This window comes from Manis pentadactyla, chromosome 16, assembly GCF_030020395.1.
Source record: "Manis pentadactyla isolate mManPen7 chromosome 16, mManPen7.hap1, whole genome shotgun sequence".
In the NCBI taxonomy this organism is placed as follows: Eukaryota; Metazoa; Chordata; class Mammalia; order Pholidota; family Manidae; genus Manis; species Manis pentadactyla.
In genome coordinates this window covers 6,525,654-6,549,896 of record NC_080034.1, presented here as the reverse complement: position 1 = coordinate 6,549,896, position 24,243 = coordinate 6,525,654, and the positions used below count along the sequence as shown (strand labels likewise).

Here is a 24,243-nt window from a genome sequence, read left to right as displayed (position 1 = left end):
TTACTGGCCTGCAGGATGGGGTACAGGGCAAGTGGCAGGAGAGGGGCACACGTGGGAGAGTGGGGAGGGCTTGGAAGTCTGCAGCACAGTCCCTGGGGGGCCTTGAGGGGTCCCCACACGTGGCCGTGCCCCCCCTCAGCTCACCCCGGCCCTCAGGCCCTGGGGTCACCACCCCTGCCATAGTCTGGGGGTCACTTTGGCCAGCCCAGACGCCTTCACAGCTGAATAGTCTTGGTTCCAGTTTAGCAGGAATATAAACACACAGCCAAGTTTCATCTATTCTCACGTCTCGTGGGATTAAAACTGACTCAGGAAAAAAATACAGAATTCTTTATCCTATGGGAGAAGAAAGGAAAAATTAAGAAAATGCTGAAAAGTATATGAAGAATTTAGTTACCCTGTTGCATAAATTGAGTTCATGGCTGCAAGCAGGAAATGAACGTAACAGAAAACACGACTAGATTTCGTTCAGGCTCATGTCCCCACGGGGACGCGGGCTTGGCTGAGAACCCTCGCGGGCAGCTGCGGGGCCCTGGAGGGTGACGCGAGCCACGGATGGCCGCAAATCGGGACGGAGGGGCCACCATCCAACGGGACCAAGGACACCAGGAGTATGGTGACAGGCCAAGGGGGGCAAACACAGAGAGATCAGTGTTGTGACTGGAGAAACGGTTCAGGTAAGACGGGCGCCCCCCGCCCGTGCCCGAAGCCCCAGGCTGTGTAGGCGCGTCGCCCTCTCACCCCGACCTGACTGCAAATTCAAGCCGTGCTTTTCCCGTGAGTGGGTATTTTCACCCACAGGGAAGAAATACCAAAAGAAAACTATTCTATTTCTGTGTTGCGTTCCATCTAATTATTGAAGATTATGATTATATTAGAGAAAGAAAGTACTCTAAAAATACCATCTCCTGAAATAAACTCATTTCTTAATTGATCTCTGGAGAAAAGAGCTCAACCTGTAAGCAAAAACCAAGAATTTCCTGATTCCCCATATTGAAAACTGACCCAGAGATCAAAAAGGAAATCGAGAAGGAAATTTCGACAGTCCTAGAATTCTCAAGACTGTTCAAGAAACAGACATAATTTCTCCTCTTACAGAGATTTTCCTTTGGAATGCATTTTTCGACATACTAAGAAATTCTTTTGTGTGTGGGAGGGGCAAGGGAAGGAGGGAGTGATGTGGGCAAATTTCTTAAAATGGAAGAAAAGGATTTTACTCCTTCCTCCCCTTTGTTTCTGTTAATCAAAGTGTGCTTTTAATAAAATAAGTTACAAAATCATTAACGTTTTGAAAGGTCATCTATTTCTGTCCCCTGCAGGAACTTGTTCCAAAGCCAATCCTTAGGCTGTATCTGTCAATACTGACCCATCATCTACATTAAGACTTTGGCAATAAAAAGCCTGACAAATTGTTTAAATTTGCATATACACATAGAAGTTGATTTTAGATATTCCTATAGGCACTATACTTTATTTATTCATTTTTCTCATCAGAAATTAGAACAATATTAACTAGAATACATATAAAATATGAACAGTGGAAAAAATATAACTGATTCTATGCTGGGTCTTTCAGGATGTTTTAAATTAAATTTAACTGATCTGTTTTCATAAACAACCCTTTTAATTTTCCTTTGCAAATATGTATGACTCATACAAATTTTACTTATTTTTTTCAACTATGCCAAATGTTTTTAGAATAATAAATGATTCATATAAGAGATACCCATTTCCAAGCATGAAAAACAATTTCTAGAACATGTACCCACCTCTTCATGGAATTTCTTTTTACTTGAATTGAATTGGCTTTTCCTTCCTCTACTTCCATCCATGTTACATTTCATCATGTGTACAATTCTTGTATGAGAAAATATGTTTCTATAATTAAGCGAATATGAGTCGGCTTATCACATATAATTTTCCTGAATTTAAAATTAGGAACAGGAGATACTAAAATTTGACTGGATCATAAAATGCTCCAAATTATCTTGCTTTTTTGACTAGTTACTCTAAAATTGGATTTAATTTTTAAACACACCATGATTCCCCAACTTTTTTTACTACTCCCATTTGGAAATATACCGAAGTCTGAAATTTAGTGTTCCAGACAATCTCACATCTAAAATTGTATTTTAGAAGGGGCAGAGGAAGGCGGCAGAATAAAGTGCTGTGGGATTAAGAACATGACCCGGTGTTTTTTGGTTTTCCAGAGGCCCCTCCTCCATAGCTGTTAAAGTTCAGTTTTCACTGGAGGGGTCCTGTACCATTTCTGCCACCAGACATTGTAAAACTGTTCTTTTTTGTTCATATTCCTTTTCTCTGTGTCCAAGAGAGCAATACCTAGTTATTGCAAAGACATCTGCATTTAACAATTCCACTCGTCCCCTATGGATAGGCCCCTGGGTTGTGTCCAGTTTGTGACAGTGTAGACAGCTCTGCTTTGAATGGCTTTATACAAACCAAATGCATATCTCTGAAATGGATCTCTAGAAATATTTCCTAGACATCTCCAAATTTCCTATTTTGGTGTTGGTATTATTAGCATTCTCTTCCACAAGGTGGGAGTGGGGTTTTCCCACAGTTTCTTCTACAAAGTATGTTGTGAAATTTTATACTTTCAATTTTTTGCTTTACGGCAAGAAATAGTATCTCAGTGAAGTTTCCCTACTTTTTTGAGTGTGTTTGAGCATCTTTTCCAAATGATTAGATGTGTATTTCAATTTTTATGAAATGCTTTTACTTTTCCAATTTTCTATATTATATTCTATTGTTTTTTTTCTGTTCTCTATTTTTAAAAGCAAAAATATTATAAGCTATTCATGAAGTAATGTTTTTAGTTTTTGACAAGTTTTTATTGTATGCTTTGCATGATGAACTGTACAAGGTAATAGGAAATCTGCTTGTGTTAATTTTACTCTTTATTTGAAGTTTCCATTCAACTCACCTTCAATGGGAAATAGGAAGGAATTTAGTTATTGATCAGTCATTATTAAAAATTCATATCTGGATAAGATATTCAACTTCTATAAAGTAGTTTGGGATTCTTCAGTGCATTAAAAAAAATAAACTAGCTGTACTCTAGTAACAAACAAGCCCCAGTATCTTACTGGCTTAGCATCACTGTGGTTTACTCCTCATTCACCTGCAGTCTATGTGTCTATGGAGAACTGCTCCCCACGGTGCTTTCCCTCCAAGGACCAGTCTCCTTCCATGTTGAGACAGGTAGCTTCAACTGTGGTCCCTAAGTTTGCTACAGAAGAAGAGAAAGCACGTGAAGGTTTATGGTCAGGCCTCGAGGGAAGTATATCACTTCTGCCACATCCTATTGGCCAGAACTGAGCCAAGGAAGTCCAGAAAAGTCACCTTCCTCTGTGTCCTGAAAGAGGAAACTTAGGTGTGGTCCGTAGTCACCCAGTGTTGTCTCTGCCCATCAGCAGTCAGATTACAAGAAGGTTTTGGGGGGTGATTACTACTGCATTTGACTATCACTACTTGAACAAGAAGTGGAAAGGCATGCAACATTTAAAATTGAGTGTTGTCATAGCTTCCGTACTTGACTGCATTTTCTCCCTTGTGAAGGGGTGACCCTCTAACCATTTCTCTCTTCCTCAGCAGTGGGGTAAAGCACCCAGGTTCAAATGGCTGTGTGCTTTATTCCAATTGGCCCTAACGTCAGGCATTAAGAATCTGAGTTGTCCTTGTTTCGGTCACCTCCATCTATTTAGGAATATTGCTGAAACCTAGCTTTACCTTTATATCAGAATTTCCATTTTGTGGAAATATCCAAATCATTTGTTTCTTGTGCATTGCTGTGTTCTTCCCAGAGTGTGTGACTGGCTTGACAAAGAGAACATTAAGAGTTACAGTGCATGACTACAGTTTCTAAATGCTCAATCTCCTACCAGAGCAGACTGGGAAGGGCAGCCGATGAACAGACTTTCAGCTTCCTGTTGAGGGAAACCTCCAGTGCCTTGGAGACAGCAGGACGGTCGCCATTGCTCTCTCCTGAAATCCCTGCTTCTTAAACTCACATTTTACACATCTGTTTGTACATAATTTTTACATTACTACCAAGTTCACTAAAAAGGTTCCTAAAATTTACATTGAATATTTTGTCCAGAGTAGAGATGCATCCTTATTTATGGTGCAGTAAATCAGAGAACGCTAACCCATTCTTTGCGTGTTTATTTAGCTTTTACTAAACTGAAAATGTGCCATGTGCCTCAGTATATTTTGTTGCACTGGGTGCAAACTTCTTCTCACTCTCCGAGTGCCCTGCCCTTTCGCCGATCCCAGCGACGGTCCCCATCATCACAGCTGCCTTTCGGTTGGAACTTCCCCCACTGGAGGCAAGAGCGTGGGCCGTGTCTTTCATGCCAACACCTGGCACCTTGCACTGACCAGTGGCTCATAGAAGCTGATCAATAGATGTTTGTGGATAGGAGCAAATTAATAAATAATAAATACACTTCAAGAAAATAATGCTTCTTAATGCTTGCTTTGCTGTGATGAATTCAGGACCTATTCTGAGTTGGAGAAATTAGAATTTTGTGTATTTCCAAATGACTTCCTACTCTTGAATGATGCCTTCCTCACCTTCACGCTGACAGTAGGAAATAGAGTCAAACTGTCTATAGAGAATTAGTCACTTCATTCCACTGCCTCAAATATGTAGCTCTTTGTAAAAATGTATTTTTGATGTATGTTAACTCATCTCTCGCCTCTCCCCTCTTCTGCTCTCCTCTCCCTCTGCCTGTTCTATGGGTATAAACCCGGCTGGTTTACATGAACTCAGTTCCTCGTTAATTAATGCACCCATCATCTCACATATTTGCCTTCTTAAATTTTGAAGGACAGCTCTGCTAGAAAGAGAATTCTTGCAGCCTAGCTTTTAAAGTGTGCAGACACATCTCTTTCAGGAAAGATGGACATGAGTGCTCGGCCTGCTTCCTGTGCACTGACCCAGCAAGGCCCCTCACACCCAGTAAGAACTGCTTCTGTGTTTGCTGCAGTGTGTAGGTCTTAGAAATGTAAGCCCTGCTGGCTTTCAGGACCAGGTATTTTGGGGGCCCTTCCATCAGGAGAGTCTTAAAAGTTGGTGTTCAAATCCTTTGCTCACCAGGGAGGGGCTGGGAGTGGAGGGTTCCCTCCAGATTGTACGGCCCTGTGCCAGAGATGAGATTTACGGCCAGAGCGTGCCTCAGCTTTTCCTACCATTTAATGAGTATGTTCTTCTTTGCCCAGGGTGTAGGCGTCCCTCGGCTAGTTCCTGCGTCTCTGTCATGGGAACTGCTCTGCGCATAGCGACCCAGCTGGAGCGTCCGCGGGACAGGGGAACTCAGAAGCCTCCCGCGTCTCCACCGTGGGTCTCTCGTGTTTCTCCCTGCATCGTTAGATCAGAGAGACCTGTTAACGACACTACGAGGATGTGACCTGCCAAATCCAGAATGTGGGGAACTCTAAAGGAAGGTGATTGGTTTTCTGTGACAAATAAAGTGCAAGGAAGAAAGGGGAGATCTGTAAGGAGATAGATTAACCAACGGCACTAGATGGACTTTACAAGCACTTTCATTTGAAGCAGTTAAAAAAAAAGATACAGAGACATGAGAACACATCATATAATTTATGTTAAGGATTATTGATATTTTAGAAGCAATGTTTTAAAATCCCATATCTTTCAGAAATACATTCTGAAGTATAAAATGTATGTTTCTCAACTTTTCTGATAATATATTTATGTATATGTATATATATATATATATATATATATATGTACGTGTATGAAATTATATGATATAGATCTGATCTAGAATAATCTGAGTCGGAGATGATTGTTGTGATTGCAAATCAAAGAAGATTTGCCATGACTTGATCATTATTGAAGCTACTTGTTTTGACACTTTTTTTTTGAAGACACTTTGGGTGTCTGGTATTATTCTAAGCTGGTATATGTTTGAAATGTTCCATAGCAAAAAAACTGAAAATTTTCAAATGAACTCATTTAACCTTTGCCACTTACCACTCCCATGAGCACTCGCTCTTGCAGGGAAGCCCTCCTACACTGGTGATGAGCTGGGGTTGCGATTAATCCACATAATTCAGATCGTTCTCCAGGTGGGGCCAGGTGGGAAAGGGCAGGGAAGAGGAGGAGTTTGAATGACAGGCGAGTGGCACCACGTGCCCCCTGCCCTCACCAAAGCCGGGACTCGGCCTCCTTCCCGCTTCTGCCTGCCTGGAGTCTAAAGCCCAGGCTACCTGCCCGATCTTATTCCTCAGGAAAGGAGGATAGGTCTGGCCAAAATGGGGGGATATGCTTCTTCACGCTTACCTCAAAGTGACTTGGGATCTCCGGAGTGTGGAGTTTTGGGCACACCTGTCTGTAGGAATCCCCGGAAGCCTGCACTTTGGATATTCCCCAGCTGCAAGGAAAAAGTCAGCAATCACCTCCAGCTATGTTTCTGTCACTTTTCTGATAATAAGAATGATCTAGGAATTCTAATTAAAAATGCAAGTTCATTTTCAGGTTTAGCAAATAAAAATACAGAAATATAAGTATTCGTTGTTTATCTAAAATAAAATTCAGGAATACCATTATTCATTATTTGTATGAAATTTAAATTTAACCGGTATCTTGTATTTTGTCTGGAATCCCATCTGGGGTGGTATTCAGGAATCATATTGTTAACTTGCAGTTCAGGTAGTTTTTGTTACAATGTCTTGAGTGAAGGCTCTGAGAAGTTCCCTTTTCAGCTAAGCCTACCAATCACCTTTCTAAGGGACTTTAAATCACTCAGATCAGCTGTGTAAAGGTCACCAATCTCGTCGTCACCATTTGTGACTCCTTACCGTGTCTTGTAGTTATGATTGCGGAGGTTGCCCAGCATGTCGGAGGGATTTAGTTCTGGCCTTTGTTGATTATGACACTACACTCTTAAGAGTTGGTCTTCAAATTTTGTCTTTCATAACCATTGTCTTAATTTTAAAATTAAAAGGAAAATCTCACAGGATATCCTGGGAGTTGTAAAAGTGGATCTTTGGAGATAGGATTTAATGGTTCTTTTTGACCTTGAATTTATGACATCATTTGAATCGAGCTGATTAATGATATAATGTGGTGAACCTTGCCTCGGTTTTATCCTCAGAGAATACTCAGCTCTGGAATTTGTTTCTTCTCTTGGTCCAGTGAAATATGAGCTTTACTGGCTTGAAGGATACCTTCAAGGGCCAATTGTTTACAAAAACATTTGCCTGAGGCCTTGAAAGCAGGGGTCCAGTTGATAGATGACATTTTAAATTCGTTCTCTGTGTATGAATCCCAGGAGGATCAGTAATGGAAACGTTTCAAAAAGTCACACTAGTAATTAGGCACATTGGGTCATGTAAAATTAACCTCATATACTTTACATGTTTGATGGGTCAATGATTCCCAGATTTCTAAAGTCAAGGTGTGAGAAACTAATTGCCAAAAATATAGAGATGGATTTAATAAACATAACTCAGTCCAGCTTCAATAGCCCAGAAGCCCAAGGAAATTTCAGGACTTGATTTCTCAGAACTCGTACGGCCTCTGGGAGCCCTTCCATTACACAGAAATGAAGCAGATTTGCTTTAAGTAATTCCAGCCTTCAATGATAAATAAAAGGAATCCTTCACAAACATCAGAGAACTTTTCAAGTTTTTATTATAAAAGGTCCAAATGTTCTGTAGGGTTTTTAAATTATTTTCATAGCTTTGGCGAAGGCTTAGGCTTCTCAGAGCTGATTCTCTGGGAACAACAAAGGACGTACTGGGAGGCCTCCCCTCTCGCAAAGCCTGTGTTACAAGGAAACGCAATGTAAGACTGAGACGGTTTCCTGCTTTTGGTCTGACTAGGACTTGAAATCCATCCAAATTCCATAAGATAGGACAGAATGAACTGACCCTAAAATTCTCTTTAAACTTTTTACCTTCAGACTTCATTAAATAATGAAGTCTTTGGACGACACCCCTCCCCCAGCCAACCTCAAATGGCTTAATTGCTGCAGAAGAGAACAAGATTACTTTCTTAGAGAAATGACTCAGGGTTATTTTCTTCCTTCACCATATCCTAGAGACCTGAATTCTCCCATATGCGTTAGAACATGGGAGCTCTGAGCTGACTGATCCTAAGGCCAAAGGGAATGTGACCTAGAATTCTTGTTTAGTGGTGACATGACACATTTTTGATAGAGAGTATTGTGATATCTTGGGCAAGCTTCCTGAGATCATTGGGCTTCTTGGATCAATGTGTGTACTATGTAATATCTAAAATCAATTCCAGCTCTAATTTTTTTTCTCTCCTTAACAGTTTCAGAATTGTACTGCAGCCTTGGTGGCCCTCAACTTGAAAAGTTCAAGCACAGTCCTTTGCAGAAAAATATTTCAAGATAATAATGAATGAATAAAAACTACACAGAAATTAACACAGCCTGACTCTGTGATCAATAGGTATGCTGGCAAGGAGCCATAGGAAATAGTTTTTCCCGATACATCCCCAGAGGATGCACTGGGACTTCATGCAAGCAGAAGGGAGAAGTGGGCTCAGTCTTCCCTTTCCTGTGACTGTGACTAATTTTTATTGATACAGGTATCATTTCAATGTATTGCCTCTTCTAAGATCAAGTTTCTATTAGGATTTTCATTCCATCAATGCGCAAGATTTCTGAAAGGCAGAACTCTTATGTAATAGACTAAGAACCCCCCCCCACTACCATCCCCACCACCTACTAGTAGCGTGTGCCTGGAAAAACCATATAAGCTATTGGAGGCACAATTTCTTCATCTCCAGCACAGCAATGGTTAATGACAACCTGTCTTCAGTGTGCATCTATGTGAGGCTCTTGATTAATAAATCTATGTGGAAACATTTATTGCCATAAAGTAACTTACCAGTGTAGCATACTACTTTTATTGTAGAGTCCAAAGAATACAGGGCATTACTTCAGAGACCAAAGAATGAAGACATTTGACCTATTGCTTTGAGGGGCAGAGAGGCAATTGGAAGCAATGGAATGGTGCGTGACAATAATACATGCTTTGTAAAGAAGAAAAGGCATACTGGTCAAGTCAGTTTTGCAAGATACGAAAGCAACATTAATTTTCACAAGTCATGAATTCCAGTGCGTCTTTGGAAGGGTGAGAATGTTCTAAAATGAAGGCTGTATTATTCTTTAGGTATGGAGAGGCCAACGGACCTGATGACTGGCACTGAAGAAACAGTTTGCAACTCACAGTTTTCAAGAGGTAGGGGCATGGACATCACAGGGCCACAGAGGAAGGCAGCAGGGGTGCACGGAGGCGGCGGGAAGGAGGGGAAGCGAGGGCGACAGCCTTCACTGTGGCATCAGAGGGCAGGAGCTGGCGAGGCAGAGCAGGCAGGGCAGGACTGGCTATTTGGAATGATTTCTGTTGGACTCTGGAATGTGGGGTGGCTTAGTTTTCTGGTACCTGCCCTGGGGTGGCTTGAAGAGGGGAGTGGTGGCCCTGATATGAATCAGCCCAGTAGATGGTGGTGACGGGGGCTCCATAGGACAGGCGTCCTCAGCAAGCTGGTCTTTCACGACCTCTAGGAACCAGCCAGCCTGGGGAGAAGTAAGTAGTGTTTTCAAGGTGAACAAGGCCCAGAGGTCGAAGCATCAGAAATACAGAAAATACAAAGGCAAGACTGATACAGGGAACAGCATTTGACAAAAAAACAAAAAGAAAACAGTTTCTCTCACAAAAGTACTAACGTTCATGGATCTGTATGAGAAAATTCAAACAAGATGTCTATCAAATAAGTAGATGGTATACCAAAAGGAACTCTTCTAGCATTTTTCTTTCACTTCATAACTATCAGTGTTCCAGTGATCCTTGGGTGGGATTTTCTGTGCATCCTCTACACCACACTCCTGATACAGATCTGATTCTGGTAATTTAGGCCAATGTTGCAGCAAATAGCTCAAAAGAATATGGAAAATAATCAGAGAATATGAGCAAAGGAGCTCCCTCCAGCAAGGCATCTGTCCATTGGTTTCTCAAAGACTGCTTTGTGTAAGTGGCGGAAGGCATGTTTCCTGAATCGTCTGGAAGTCATGTCTGAAGAGCTTTAAAGAAGATAAGATGAGTCTAGTTGGGCACGTGCTGACCGACAGTGCGAGGTGTCTGTAAGATGGCCGGAGGGAGACACGCAGTAAGTAGCAGACTGGATAAGGCTTGGAGCTCACGCGAGGGTGTCCGGCACACGGACCGGGAGATACCACGCGACCAGAACGGAACAGGAGGAGAGAAGACGGCTGAGGACACGGCCAAGCGTGCCTGCTCAGGCGCGCAGCGATGGGAGTGGGGCTCGCCTTGTGCGCGGCGCAGAGCAGGGCCTCCGTGTAAGGACAGGAGAGCAAAGGAGTGGCCAGAAAGGAGGAATATTATGGAAAACTATTGGAAAACTGATAATAGACTCTCTTTTTCAAAGAACAAAGGCAAACATGTCTTACAGTGAGATATGTCTACATAGTCTTCCTTCCATCTGAGGAATGTGACCCTCCCACCCAGGGAAGTAAATAGTACCAATAATATGGTTTAAAGAGAAAGAAGCTCTCATAAGGAGTCATAGAAACATGAGTATAAACAAAGAAAGGGGGGCAGAGTTACTTTTTAGTGAAGTCACATTGCTTGTTATGAAATGAAAAGTTAGGGATAAAATAGAAGAACCTCAAAATGAGTTCCTCAAATGAAAATTATATTAATAAAAAAGATTAGAAGAGTGGAAGACTCATGGGGGAGAGAAAAAATACTCACCCAATGGTAAGTAATGTCTATTTTTAATATTGGCACATTCAAGTACTGTATTTGTATCGTTCTGATTCATTATTTCAATTGTCCATCTCCATATCACTACACACATATTCCCTGCATTTATGTATCCTAATGTACCTACATATAGCCTTTACTTGCTTATGACAGGTTTTTGTAACTTTGTTTCTTATTGAAATTTTTTTTTGTCCAGACTCCACCACTAATCCCCAACTTTTCATTGTATCTTAAACTGACTTTGTCATTTTCCAAATTTCATTCAGATTTGTTATATATTTTCTATTTGAATTTCATGTTCTGGAGGCTTCCAAACCCTAATATAATCTTGCAAAGCACCCTCGACGAAAAAATCACTAATCATGGCACTTGAGTGTGGCCTTTACCTACAGTTTGTTTGTGTCATCCACCACACTGACCACTCGGACGTCAGGAACTCTACCTAGCTTCTTTATTGTTCTCTCCCCAACACCTAGCAGAGTATCTGGTACAAAGGAGATGCTGAATAGGTCTTGAGTGAATCAATTTTTTTAAAAAAATGAATGAATGAATGAATGCATCCCATTTGATTGTTGAGTGAAATCACTAATGTTCACAAGGATGCAATCAGACTAAAGAATGATATGTTGAAAGCAAGATATTTTCCTAACTGCATCAGTTGCTGTGTAAAACCAATAAACAATTCTTAAGAAAACCCTCTGAGTGAATGGTTTGATGGTCCAGAATGGGGAGGGGGTGAGGGGCCCACCTGGAGGAGCCCACCCAAGTATCATAAAAGAAGAAGAATGACTGTCTTTTTCCACAACAAGCGTGCTGACTCAGAGAAGACCCATGAATTGTGGCATTGATTTATGGAATCCTTGTTCCTGAAATTTTAGTTTTAAGAGTCCAATACTACACAGTAAAAAGAGATCTAAAACCTAAGTCTTTCCAGTAATGGACTTAAAAACATATATTTAATTTTTAAAACAATTTTAAATCTTGCAAAAATCTTAGCTTTCTTAAATCTTGCAAAAATCTTAGCTTTCTTAATACACTGAGGAAGTGTTCATTTCTTTTTTCCCATTTTACTGCATGTCAGTTTACTTGGTGCTATTTCAAGGCTTTCTTTGAGTGTGAGCAGACTTTTCCAAGTTTGAAGCTTTATTTAATTCAAGAAACTCTATTTACCACAAGCAGTTATTTGTTATTGATTTTCACCACCAAATTGCTTCTCTTTTAAGAACAGTGAACTTAAAATTTGGTCAAGCTGTCTCAAATCTTAGAAGCCTGCTCAATCGCCAAATCCATTCCACTAGTTTTCACTGAGTTTATTTTATATACCTTAAAATTCACCAATTTTGAGTGTATAATTCAGTGAGTTTTGAAAAACATACACATCTGTGTGTGCAAATCACCTTGTGCACTTTGTAGTCAGTTGCATCTCCCCAACCCCACCCTCACCCCAGTAAACTCATATTTGCTTTGGGTCACCAAGGTCTTACTTCTCTAGTAATGTTTTTTAAGAGTCTATATTTGGCTTCTTTCACTTAGTGTGATGACTTTGAGGTTCATCCATGTGTGTGTGTCCATAGTTTGTTCCTTTTTATCAGTGAGCATGTTCCATATGTGGGTATGTCATGGTTTATTTACCCATCCGCATGTTGATGGACACTTGGGTACTATCAATAATGTGGCTGTTATGGACATTCATATGTAAATATATGTGAGGATATATGTTTTATTTATCTTGGGTCAACATCTAAGAGACTACAGGTGGGATTGCTGGATCTATGGTTAAGTGTATGTGTACCTTTATAAAGAACCTCCAAAACATTTTCCAAAGTGGCTGGCATTTTTCATTCCCACCAGCAATATAGAAGAATTCCACCAGCTACACTGGGTAGAGTTCTCACAAGGAGAAGAACCCATTGATTAATGATAATTAGGGAAACAAAAATTTTGCAATTTGTGGATCTCTTTCTATTGATTGTTTTTTGTCCTGGTTATACATGTTTCCTGCTTTGGATGCCTTGTGATTTATGATTGCATGTAAACATTGTAAATTTCATTTTGTTCCTTGCTAGATTTTGTTTTATTCCCTCAAAGAGTAATAGAGTTTATGAAGGTAGCTAAATTACTTGGAAACCATTTGACACTTGGTTACTTGCTTGTAAGTGTTAGAATGGCTCCAAATTAGTCTTTAGGGTAAGGTTAACTTAACTCCGTTACCAAACCACTACTGCTGTGAGTATTCAACAATGCTCTACATGTTATGAGGTCTTAGTCTTGTTGGAGGGAACAAAAAGTATTTCCAGATCTGTCTGTATTACTGATTTCCAGTGTTTCTTCTGAGACATGAGGCATTTGCACTAATACACACCACAGATGAGTCCTCAAAGATCTGGGCCGCCCCACCCCCACCGCACATCCCTGGAGTTTATTCCACACAAACTGCCTCCTCTCTGTCCCCCAGGCTATAGCTGCCATGGCTTCCCCATCCCCCATCTCTGTCTCCACCACTCAGTGAGAGTTCTAGGACCTCTTTGGGTTTCCTCTCAGCCCCCGGCAGCCTGGGAACAGAGCAGCACACACCCGTGTCTCTCAGCTTTGCCACTAGGAGTCCTGGAAGCCATGGCATCCCAGTAGCAATGAGCACACTTATTGCCCAGGTTTTAATTTCTAATAATGTTCTCCAATAAAAGAAGAAATGGCTAATTCTAGGACTGGGTCAAGGAAAATACAAGATGAGTCTGGAGCATCTTGAACTGCCGGAAAGTAAGGAAGTGCTTGAAACACAAAATGATGGGGTAGGACAAAGTGACACAGGAGCCGACATAAAGTTCCATGTTAGAATAACCTGAATGACAAAGTAGTATTGGATGATAACCCAAAGTACCAGATATCTGTGGGCCCACACTGATATGAACAAATGATGAAATAAACACATAAATGGGAAGAAGAGACAGATCTGTATAGAAGAATTCCAAATAATTTATGTGGATCTCCCCCAACCCCCGAGGAGATAGAGCTTAGCTCCCTACCCCTTGCATGTACGCTGCACTGGAATCTTCTTTTCAGAAAGAACAGTATGGAGAGTTGGCAGGGGTAGGTGGTAGCAAGTAGGAAGAGGGATAACTTTACAAAGGGAAACTTTGACAAACACTACCTCAATGAAGAAATCAGTGTTAACATCATCAGTGATAAATCATGTTCATAGCCTGTACCCTTGCTATGATGTAATGAAATGGCATCTTCCCTCTGCGGCTGGCCTCCCCAAAACCCATAATCCCAATAACCACAGTAGGAGATCCAATGAATACAAATTGGAGGGACATTGTACCAAATATCTGAGTACTCCTCAAAGTCAACAAGAAAAAGGAAATCTGAGAAACTTACAGTCAAGAGGAGCTTAGGCTGACGTGATGACTAGATGTGATATGGGGTCCTGGATGGGATCCCAAAACACAAAATGTCCCTTAGGCGAAAGCTAGTGATTCAAAGAAATTACAAAGTTGAGTTAATAATGTACCAATAATGTGTTCATTTGTTGTGACAACTGTATCCTACATAGTGATGTGAAATGTTAATGCAAGAAACTGGACCCAGAGTATATGGGAACTCTGTACTATCTTCACAGATTTTCTGTACAACTCCTCTAAAATAAGTTTATTAGAACAAAAAGACATTTTGGTCTTTGTGTTCTCAGACCGAATGAAGATGCCTCTTTGTTCATGTTGAGGCATGTCTTAATTATTAGGAAGTAATTTACAGCCACTAAATGTCGACTATGCCTTGAGCAATGTAAATTCTTCACGACTCTCTTTTTTAGAATTTCAGTGTTACTGAAAAGACTAAGGGAAAATTACCAAATTACAGTTATCTACAGAGGAACTGGAGGTGTTTTTTTGCAAAGTAAAAATATAAATCAAAGAGTAAACCAAAGTAGTAACTTCTGAATGGAGGAAGCAGGCCCTCACCCCCTGTGGTATTAGCAGTTGCAGTCATATTTTAAATTCCAAACTGTTTGAAGCAGCAAATGAATGGCAGGTATGGATCGGTGAGGGTGATGAAGACCAAGTGAGACCAGATAGCAAGGCAGGATGAAAATGTCTGTTTGAGTTAATAGACATGGCCGGGGAACTCAGGTAAATGGAAAAGATGATCCATTTTTCCGGGGAAAAAAATCTAAGTACAAAAGGCTCATGAAGCCAGGACAACGATCCTTTCAGCTCCCTGCGGCCCCCAGAGCACAGCGCTGACGGGGAGCAGCGATGGGGGCTGAGTGGGGAGCTGTCTGTTTTTGCTGCTCCAGCAGAACCCTTTGAACCCACCTCCTGCCCTCTGCAGGAACTCGATCCTGTTCAGCTCAGTGTTAAGAACTATGCTGGATATTTCTAGGGCTGTGAAAGAGGAAAACCAGAAAATGTGCCAATAGCACGACGTGAAATTTTAACCTTTCTCCAAATGGCCCCACTGAGCTGCTTTAGCGTACAATGTCCTTTATTTATTAATATTCTGCCATTTTAATCAGCCAACTGAAAAAACATATTAATTATTTCCTATTGCATGACCTGACACATGAAATTAATGCCTGGTGGTGGTAATGTTTTAAGCTTCTAAGTACATGCCTCACCAAGGGCAGAATTTACAATGTTTTCTATGAAAACAGGCTTTCATAATATGTTCTTCTTACAGTCAGTATAAATATTGAGAATTGTATGATATATTATTGTCTAAACTGAACCTTTTGGAATGGAATTCTGTTCATCTCAGAGTTTAAAAGGGAAAGGTAAGAATTTTGTCTCTTGGCACTGGTAGTGTTTTGCCTTAGAAAGAGCCCAGTGGCATTATGACAGTATAAATGAGGTGCAGTGTAACTTTCCACACAGAGATGTGTACTCTGATTCTTTTTTGAAATTCAATTAAGAGCATAAATAAAGAGCATAATACAAACTTTATGCTGGGTTTGTAAATGGGTTTATGGAGATATAACTGACATGGAATCAACTGCATGGATCTAAAGGGTGCGGCTTTGTTAGGTTTGGGCGAATGTATGGACCCATGAGACCATCATCACAAGCAAATCCATGCCTGTAACCACCGCCTCCAGAACCTCCCTTGTGCCCTGATACAATCCTTCCGCAGCCTGCCCCCTATCTCCAGGAAGCCACTCATCCCTTTTCTGTTACAATAGCTTAGTTTGCATCTTCTAGTGTTGTATACAAATGAAATCATGAAGCAAGTGCTCTTTTTCTTCTGGCTTTTTCACTCAGTGTAGGAATTTTACACACATCATTCTCTCATATTGCTGAATAGGATGCTGGTGTTTGGGTCCTACGCCTGCCTATCTCCTCACCTCCTGATGTGTATTGGGAGTGTTTCCAGATTTGGGTTATTACAAGTAAAGCTCCCACATGTCCAAGTCTTTAAAATATTCTGTTAAGGGAAAGATGGGGAGAAAGTATGTGCAAATCATATATCTTTTAAAGACCTTCTACTCTGAGTATATAAAGAACCCTCAAAACTCAATAATAAGAAAACAGATATCCCAATACAAAGGGCGAAAGTTTGATAACAGGGCTTCACCAAAGAAAAAATAAAGATAGCAAATAAACCTAGGAAAAGATGTTCAGCATTATTAATCAGGAGGAAATGCAAATTAAAACAGCAATTAGATATTACCACATGCCGACCAGGATGACTAGCATTCCAGAGTCAGCAGTGTACGGAGGGCTGCAGCTCTCCTGCATTGTGCATGAGAATGTAAAATGGTAAAACCAACTTTGGAAAAAATGTGACAGTTTCTTTTAAATAGTTATGTGTATACTTACCATAAGACTCGGCCGATTCACCCCTAGATATTTACCTGAGAGAAATGAAATCACATGCCCTATCTGCTGAGTTTATTCACCCCAACTTCCTTGTTCTGATTTGACTCACGCCTGTGTGGGCTTGTCAGCTAACCTTTAGTTGTGTACCTACCATGTTAAGTTGCCGTGTATTGTATACTATGCTGAACATCTTTTTACACTGCAATAAAATCCCTCCCCCTCAAATTTACCATATGGGTAATTCTTACTTGCTAATTATTTATACATAGTATAAATAATAGATCTTGATGAATTTGTTCCAACTAATATCTAACCTTTACCCTGGAAATGGAGTCAGTAAGTTTTCCAATAACCCATGAGTACATTTTTCAAGATTGTTGGTACAAAACAAATCCTCTTCTTAGGAAGGTAGTAAAATGTATCTGAGAGAAACCATTAAAAGCCTATAAAAACAGGTATCTTCAATTTTACCAAGTTAGACTATTATGTAGATTCTACACAAGGCACGGTCACCTTATACCTTAGACATGGTAAGGAAGAAACGTTAGCATTTGAAAACTGAATTGCTGTAATTCTACAGAAACACCATCATGCCATTCCTGAGCCTCGGTTTCTCACCTGCAGGGGGGGCGGCAGTGGCTCCATCCCCCAGGACAGCCGAGGGTGTGTGGGGTGAGGGGCGTGAGGCCCCCGCGTGCTCCGGCTCGGAGCCAACACAGAATGCTTTTCATGTCAACCGTCAATAACTTGGCTTATGAGGTGTCATTTACACAAATAAAATTGTGATTAGAATTACTTGAGCTAAAATTTTGCAGATGTGAATGAAAGATCTGAATTCTGGTAGATAGAAGCTCAAATGCATTTTCATCTGGGCACAAATCCGAAGAAGTACTTGTAACTCAAAGGAAGTCCATTTCACCACAAAAGTTTACACTCTCCAACACGTATATAAAGGGTCAGAGAATATGCATTTGTTAATGAGCAAATCCCTATCTTCAATTTTATCATTAGCCGTGACATCACTGCTGCAGGTCGATTTTTTGAAAATCCAGCAGAGTGTTGGTGCATTTGTTGTTTTCAATCTGCAGATGTTCTAAACCTCTATAACTTTACAAGCGAAACTCTTATGAGATCCTGGCAGGTCAGAAACACAGTTCATGAGGTACATATCACACAAACGCAGATCAGCATTTTCATTCTGTTTTACTCATTTGTGCCATTCTTGCCTCCTTTGACAATGGAAGCATTTTGAATGACATAAAAGAAATTGATTTTTATCTTTAAAAGAAACTTTCCATTTCATTTTGAATTGTCTCATCTTTGGCACTTAGAGTTTCATCTTCCCAGAATATTTCTATCCCCTGCAATTACTGTATCACATTGTGGGTACAAGATCATATTTTCTGAAATTGATTCCTGACTCTAAAATAGAATCTTGCTGCAGTGTGAGGACGTTTAATGTTTTTGACAGGCAGACTATGTCTATGAAGTGGAATAATATTTCTCAGCAGTATTTTTAGGAATGCTTAGCTAATGTTTTCTCAAAATACCCCAATGATTTGGAGAGGGTGACAGTTACCTAGCTGAGGCTTAGATCCAAATGTGGCTGAAAAAAATCTTTCATTATTAATACTAGTGTTAATGTTACAAAGATGAAATTATAACTACCAACAGCCAGCATTTTCTGAAAATTGAAATTCTAAGAAATAATGTTTTAAGGTTGTACTTTTGGTTGACATGTAAATAGTTTAATATTACAATTTACTCAACATGAATGAGACTAAAATGTATTTATAGAATTTCATAAGACAGATATTCATTTGAGACTTTACAAGCCATGGAGTTAAACTGAGAAAAAATATTTTTTAAAAACATATTTCTACATATAATCAAGGATTACACTCAATATCTCATTCCTTTCTTGTTAAAACATTGTAGTAGAGGAATAGGTTCACTTTGTTTTATTTCCTGTTGCTTGATTATATTGCACTTTAAGTCTGTAATTTTTAGGGCTTCTGACAGCAGTAACCACGTGCCTCCCTACCCTCTCAGGAGGTTTGGTGCCCTGCACCAGGCACGGACACTTTACAAGGGCATCTTGGGGAGGTCAAGAGATCCCCCGCCCCCGCATCTGGAAGCCACCTCAGAATATCCTGGGGTTCACCGGTGCCGGCCGCTGAGGCGCATCAGGGACGTCCCCACGGGGCAGTCACTGTCGCCGACACCCCCACTTCCTGACAAACACTTGTCACATTTAGAAGGACACCGAGAAGCCTTCTGGTCTTCAGGCCCTCTGAAACCGGCAGCCAGACCGTGCATAATGGGAAGGTGGTACATGAACACAGACTGTGAAATCAGAAGGGCCGGGTCCAAATCTTGGCTCTAACACTTATGTTTGATCTTAGACAGGTTTCTCATCTGTAGACAAGAGTATCAATACCGGTGTCACAGGGTTGTTGTGAAGCTTAAAAGAGCTAAAACTTCTATAAACCAAGTAGGGCAACGAATGGCATTCTTCTTTAAAATAAATGTTTTAAGGCATTATAATTTCTGTATTTTTAGGAATTGTTCTGGGTAGGCACACAGATTTTTCTTTTGGAAATACATTACTAAAACTTACTTTTGCTTAAATAATTTATATATACTGTTCGTTCAACAAACATTTATTGAGTGCCTATGACATGCCGAGCACCAAATGAACCAATTGATATGTGTTTCAACTGTAAGACTTGAAATTAGCTTGAAATTTAGATACACCCTAAAGGACAAGCAGCCCAAAGGTAGTGTCTGAGGAGGTACAGTTTCCTTTACCTTTTAAGAGAATGTGAAGTTATTCTCTTCTAATTGGAGAAGCCATCCAGAGAGGCACCCTGGCAAAGGGGGCACACACAGTCCCCGCTAAAGGAAGCTGAGGGGAATCTGACTCCCAGGCCAGAGGTTTACAGGCCTGGGCATATCCAGCCTGGAATCTAGGAAGCCAAGAGCTTCTCTGTTCTCTATTTTTTTTTTTTTTTTTTGGAGTGTTAAACGGGGAAAAGATCATGAACCATGAAACACAATACAATGAAAGGGGGAAAGACCCGAGCACAAAAATACCTCTGCTTTGGTTACAACGACGTTTATGTGTGGACAAACTAGAAAAGAAAATGGAAAAATTAAAACATTTGACAATGTCAGGAAATTTTTCTCCTATTTGATATTCTTTCTTGTGGCAGTAATGTTGCTTAGGCAATGAATATGAGTGGAGAGAAAGCAAAAATAAAGACTAAAAAAGTAAAGATGTGTTGTAAAACTGTCATGGGCTAGTGAGAAAATATCAAACTGAAATAAAGACTTGTTTATTCATTTAAAGCATTGTCCCGAAATACCATGCAAAACAATCCCTAACATGGAAACTCAACCTATAGAGCAAGACAGCCTTCATTAAACAGACGTTCATCCCTCACTACGCACGTCTCCTCCCCACCGCACAGCGTTTCCTCTCCACTCTGTGATCCTGGTGCCCAAGGCTCTACCCACTCCTGACTCCACCCTGGGCCATCCCCTGCCATCACCTGCAGGCCCACAGCTCTCCAAGAGATCGGGACTGAGCAAAAACCGCTGGTGCAAAGTTAGTTCTAATGAAATAGAGCTCTGTTGGCTAGACGTCTGTGGACCAGCCTGGGACCACTTTTATTCTATGGAAAATTATACTTAGTGGTTACATTTTTCTGTGAGCTTCAAACTTTTAACTTTCAAAGGAGCTTTATGAGCAAAATCTATTCTTGCTTGTGTCCTGCTTATGCCATATAATGCTTGATTCAGACACTTCACTCAAAAGTCATATATGTGCAAGCAATTGATCAGCCAGCCGCAGCTATCACACTTAGGACATCCTAAAGAACTATAAGACACACTTTTAGACTGAGTTACTCACTTTCCAAACATAAGGAATGGTTAGACCCACAGACCATCACACAGAGGACAAAATCCATGTATGAGAGAGAGACAGGAAATAAATGGTGCTTGCATTTTTGCCAGAATGCTGAGTTCTGGTGGAAAGGGACTATACTTGTTCTTATAAACACAAGAGTGATCGCTGTATTTTATGTCTTCTGCCTTATAGGTAGAGTATTCCAGGGGGAAATTACATAATCTAGACTACAACCAAAGTCATAGTATTGCAGTCCTTTTAAGTGAAGTTTAATGGACTTAAAATGTTTTGGAAGCCACAATTTTCCTGTTTATTCCATTTTCCCCCATAACTTTTCATAAACTAGGTTCTTACAAAAAGAAGTTGGTATAAAATGTGGTAATAAGTACCTTTTTCAGCTAAAAGCAGTGTCTCTGGAGAAATGTAAAGGAAAAAATTTCAAATGGTGATTTATTAATGATGTTTCTTCACTAATACAGACACCAATCCTTTCTGGAAACATCTCCAACCTAAATTACATGAGCATTTTCATTCTTAGAACATCACTATGCACTTTTTCTAAACGGTGATGTAATTCTTCCCTAAGCATGCTGTATCTGTGTATCTAATTTGTCATATCATATTGTTATTTCTTTTCAGGGACTGATCATGATTTTTCTTAGTCTCTGACAAGGTCCTTAAGTAGATACTTGAATAGTTTGTTTAAAGTAAAAGACAGGGAAAGCATTCATATACTTTATAAAATTTTACTGCTAAAAATGAAATATTCATATGCAGAGAAGCCAAACTGCACTGATGTGGACAGTTGTCCCCGATGAAGTGGCTGTTTGAGTGTTAACCACATGTGCTGTTGCTCCTGCTCTGGGCTATCTTACCGTGCTGGCCGGGCACAGGCTCAGGAATAGTGAGGGCCCAGATGCCTGCTCACCCTTGGGGGCTGGCAGCCAGGCCTGCTGACCATGCACACCCAGGCCTTCTCCAGAACTGCCCTAGGCCGTGGGAGCTGCCTAGCTGCAGGCCTTCTGCCTCCCTTCTCAAAGGGGGATGACTGTGAAGGGCCAGCCCTGCTCCCAGGAGCCCAGTGGGCTCTGCTGAGCCTTCAGTATCTGCATCACAGTGCAACCTCCCCAGCTCCTCTTCACTTACAGAAGTGTTCAAGGCATTGCTCCCTAACCCCCGCACAAAGCTCCAGCTATGCCTGTTGCCTGAGAACTCAGCCTGCAACAATCCTCTCTGTGATCCAAGAGAAAACACAATATGGGGAAGAAAAGTAATTTGTCCACAGGCAAACTTTGCTTCCCAAATATCCACATCTGGCATTCTGCATTTCCTGAAGTGAGAAAGATCTGCAGCAGGATGTTTAGATCCTTTTACTTCTCCTGTGGCTCAGGCCAGGCACTCCCTTGTCAGGTATTAAAACTATGTGACTCTGTTAAACACGACTGGAGAAACGCCTTGCCCTCCTGTGTGCACCCGACGCAGTCCCGCCAGCCTCAGGCAGAGCGCTCAGCTGTCCAACGGGAAGGCCAAGGGCTACCACAGGACGGGAAGGAGAAGCAAACATAGGCTCAAAGATGTTGGCAACACTTGCCTTTGTCCTATGTGCAGCAGAAACCAGAGGTTGGGGTGAAATAAGTTCTATCTATTTATTTTTTCCAGTTAATTTCACAAACTCCAAATTGCACAAACTTATTAGCAGGAAGCCCAGTGTCTCAGTTTTGAGGCTGGCAAGGGATTCAAAGAAAGGCAAAACTATAACGTCTAATTTCTTTAACAGAAGTTTGAAGCAAGATAGGGTAAAATACTAATATGCATTAATTCTGAGCAGATGTATCTGTGCATTTGTATTATTTTCAGTGCTTTTCTGTATTTACAAAATGTTCATAAAAGATAGATCAACAGCTCTATAAGTCAATAATATAAATAAAACCTGATTCACCGGGTGCCCAGTCACAGATGGAAAAGACAATTTTATATTAAATTGATTTACCTGAGAGTCAGGTCAGCTTAAAACCTAGTCAGGAGCCCTGAACACGGATTGCCCAGCTGTGCACACCGCCGAGGGGTCCTCGCTCGGCCACCCTGGCCCTCTGACCTGGCAGCTGAGACATGTCTGTTCCCAAGCTGCCCGTCAGCCCAGGCGCCTCCCCTGGCACATCTCAGCTGTGACTTCACACAGGACCCACTTCCAGCCCCTGGGGCTCCTGGCCACACCAGCGTCCGGATCCAGCGCACACACCCCCTTAGCCCCGCTTTCCTAGCTCCCTCTTTGTCCTGTTTTTCAGCAGTCCTCAATTTTCATGCGAGGGCTGGAGTTCTCCTGTTTTGATCTACTCGGATCTCTTCAGAGCTCTACTTGGCAAGTTTGGAAGTGTGCGAACATCCCAATAGCTGAAAAGGACATGTCAACGAGTCTTCATAAAGAGCAGCCATCACAGGATGAGCGTGACACGGAGAGCTGTGCTTTCTCTGCCCATGACCTGGGAGGCCATGCAAGGCATTTCTTCTTGCATTTCTAGTCCCAGACTCCATTCCTTGTGAAGGCGGCATGTCTGCATTTCTTCAAACACTTCAGCACACTGCTGCTGTCCTTGGTGTGGCGTGTCACCTCCCTTTGGGTGCTTCGTCCACCCCTTATTTCCCTTACTTTCTTCCCCCACACCTCTCCTTTTTCATCCTTCCACACGCAGATCAGCTCCCTCTTCCATGCAGCCTCCTGGGGTTGTTCTCCAGAAGGAATGGATCCTCCTCTAGGCCTTCATCACTGTGCCCTAAATCCAAGTCCATTATTGCAGCTGCCACACTGTTCTGGCACCATTTGCTGATGTGCATGTGGTGTCCTTGGGGGGAGAGTGGTTGTTCGTCTTTGTTTTATCTCCAGACCTAGTACCCTGTCTGGCACACAGTCAGCCCCAAACATTTTTAAGGAAATTGTATTAAACAAATCTCCAAACAGTTTTCAGATAACTGAAGTTTCACTATTTTTGTTTCATCAAAGGGACTAACTTTCCTGGTTTCCCAGGAGAATATGTGTCTGGTCAACTTGAGTTTTATAGAAGTATTTATATCATGTGCTGTCTTGACGTTACAATGTCTAAAAGCATTAACCTGGTTCTCGCTTGGCAAGTGTGTTCCACAAATACAATGGCTATCAATTTGCAAGGTAGGCTAATGGGCTAACATCGTATGGAACAAGATCCCTTTTAGTCGCGTGTAATTATTTTCACTCCCAGACTGAATGGGAAAGTCGGTGTGCTCCCAGTGGCACCTCACGTCCTTATTTTTGCTGACAATCTTTTTGAAAACAATGACTGAAGAAGAAAAGCTTTACAGCTTGAATCCTGATGATGTCTGCAAAATCGCAGGGCCCCAAGTTGTGTAATCTTCAAAACACCAAATAAAGTCTTGCTGTGGCTAAATCCTGTGTAGTATGGCCTTGGCTGTTGCAGCCCATTTGCGCGGGATGCCAAAGGGGTTTCAGAGGGTGCCAGGGGTCTGTGCACAAGGGAGAGTACACTGTGAGAGAGCCACTAAGAATTTAGTGATGAACTGTTCCTGGTAACTAGAATCACTCAATGCCGCATCCATGAGAGACACAGAGAAAGGAGGGGTGTGAAAGGCACACGGAGAGAATAAAGGAGAGAGAATGAGAGATATTAATGAGACTCAGCTGCCGCCATGATTGCAATAAAAAATGCAGACAGCAACAGG

The 24,243-nt window shown here is 41.3% G+C and overlaps 1 long non-coding RNA gene across 1 annotated transcript; it reads left to right on the top strand.

Annotated features, from left to right (window-relative positions):
• The first annotated feature begins 159 nt into the window (after window positions 1-159).
• On the top strand, window positions 160-9,194 carry LOC130681301 (uncharacterized). The gene is made up of 3 exons (XR_008994344.1): window positions 160-677; window positions 5,245-5,469; window positions 8,327-9,194. It is a non-coding gene; the product is annotated as an uncharacterized LOC130681301 (long non-coding RNA).
• The last annotated feature ends 15,049 nt before the right edge of the window (window positions 9,195-24,243 follow it).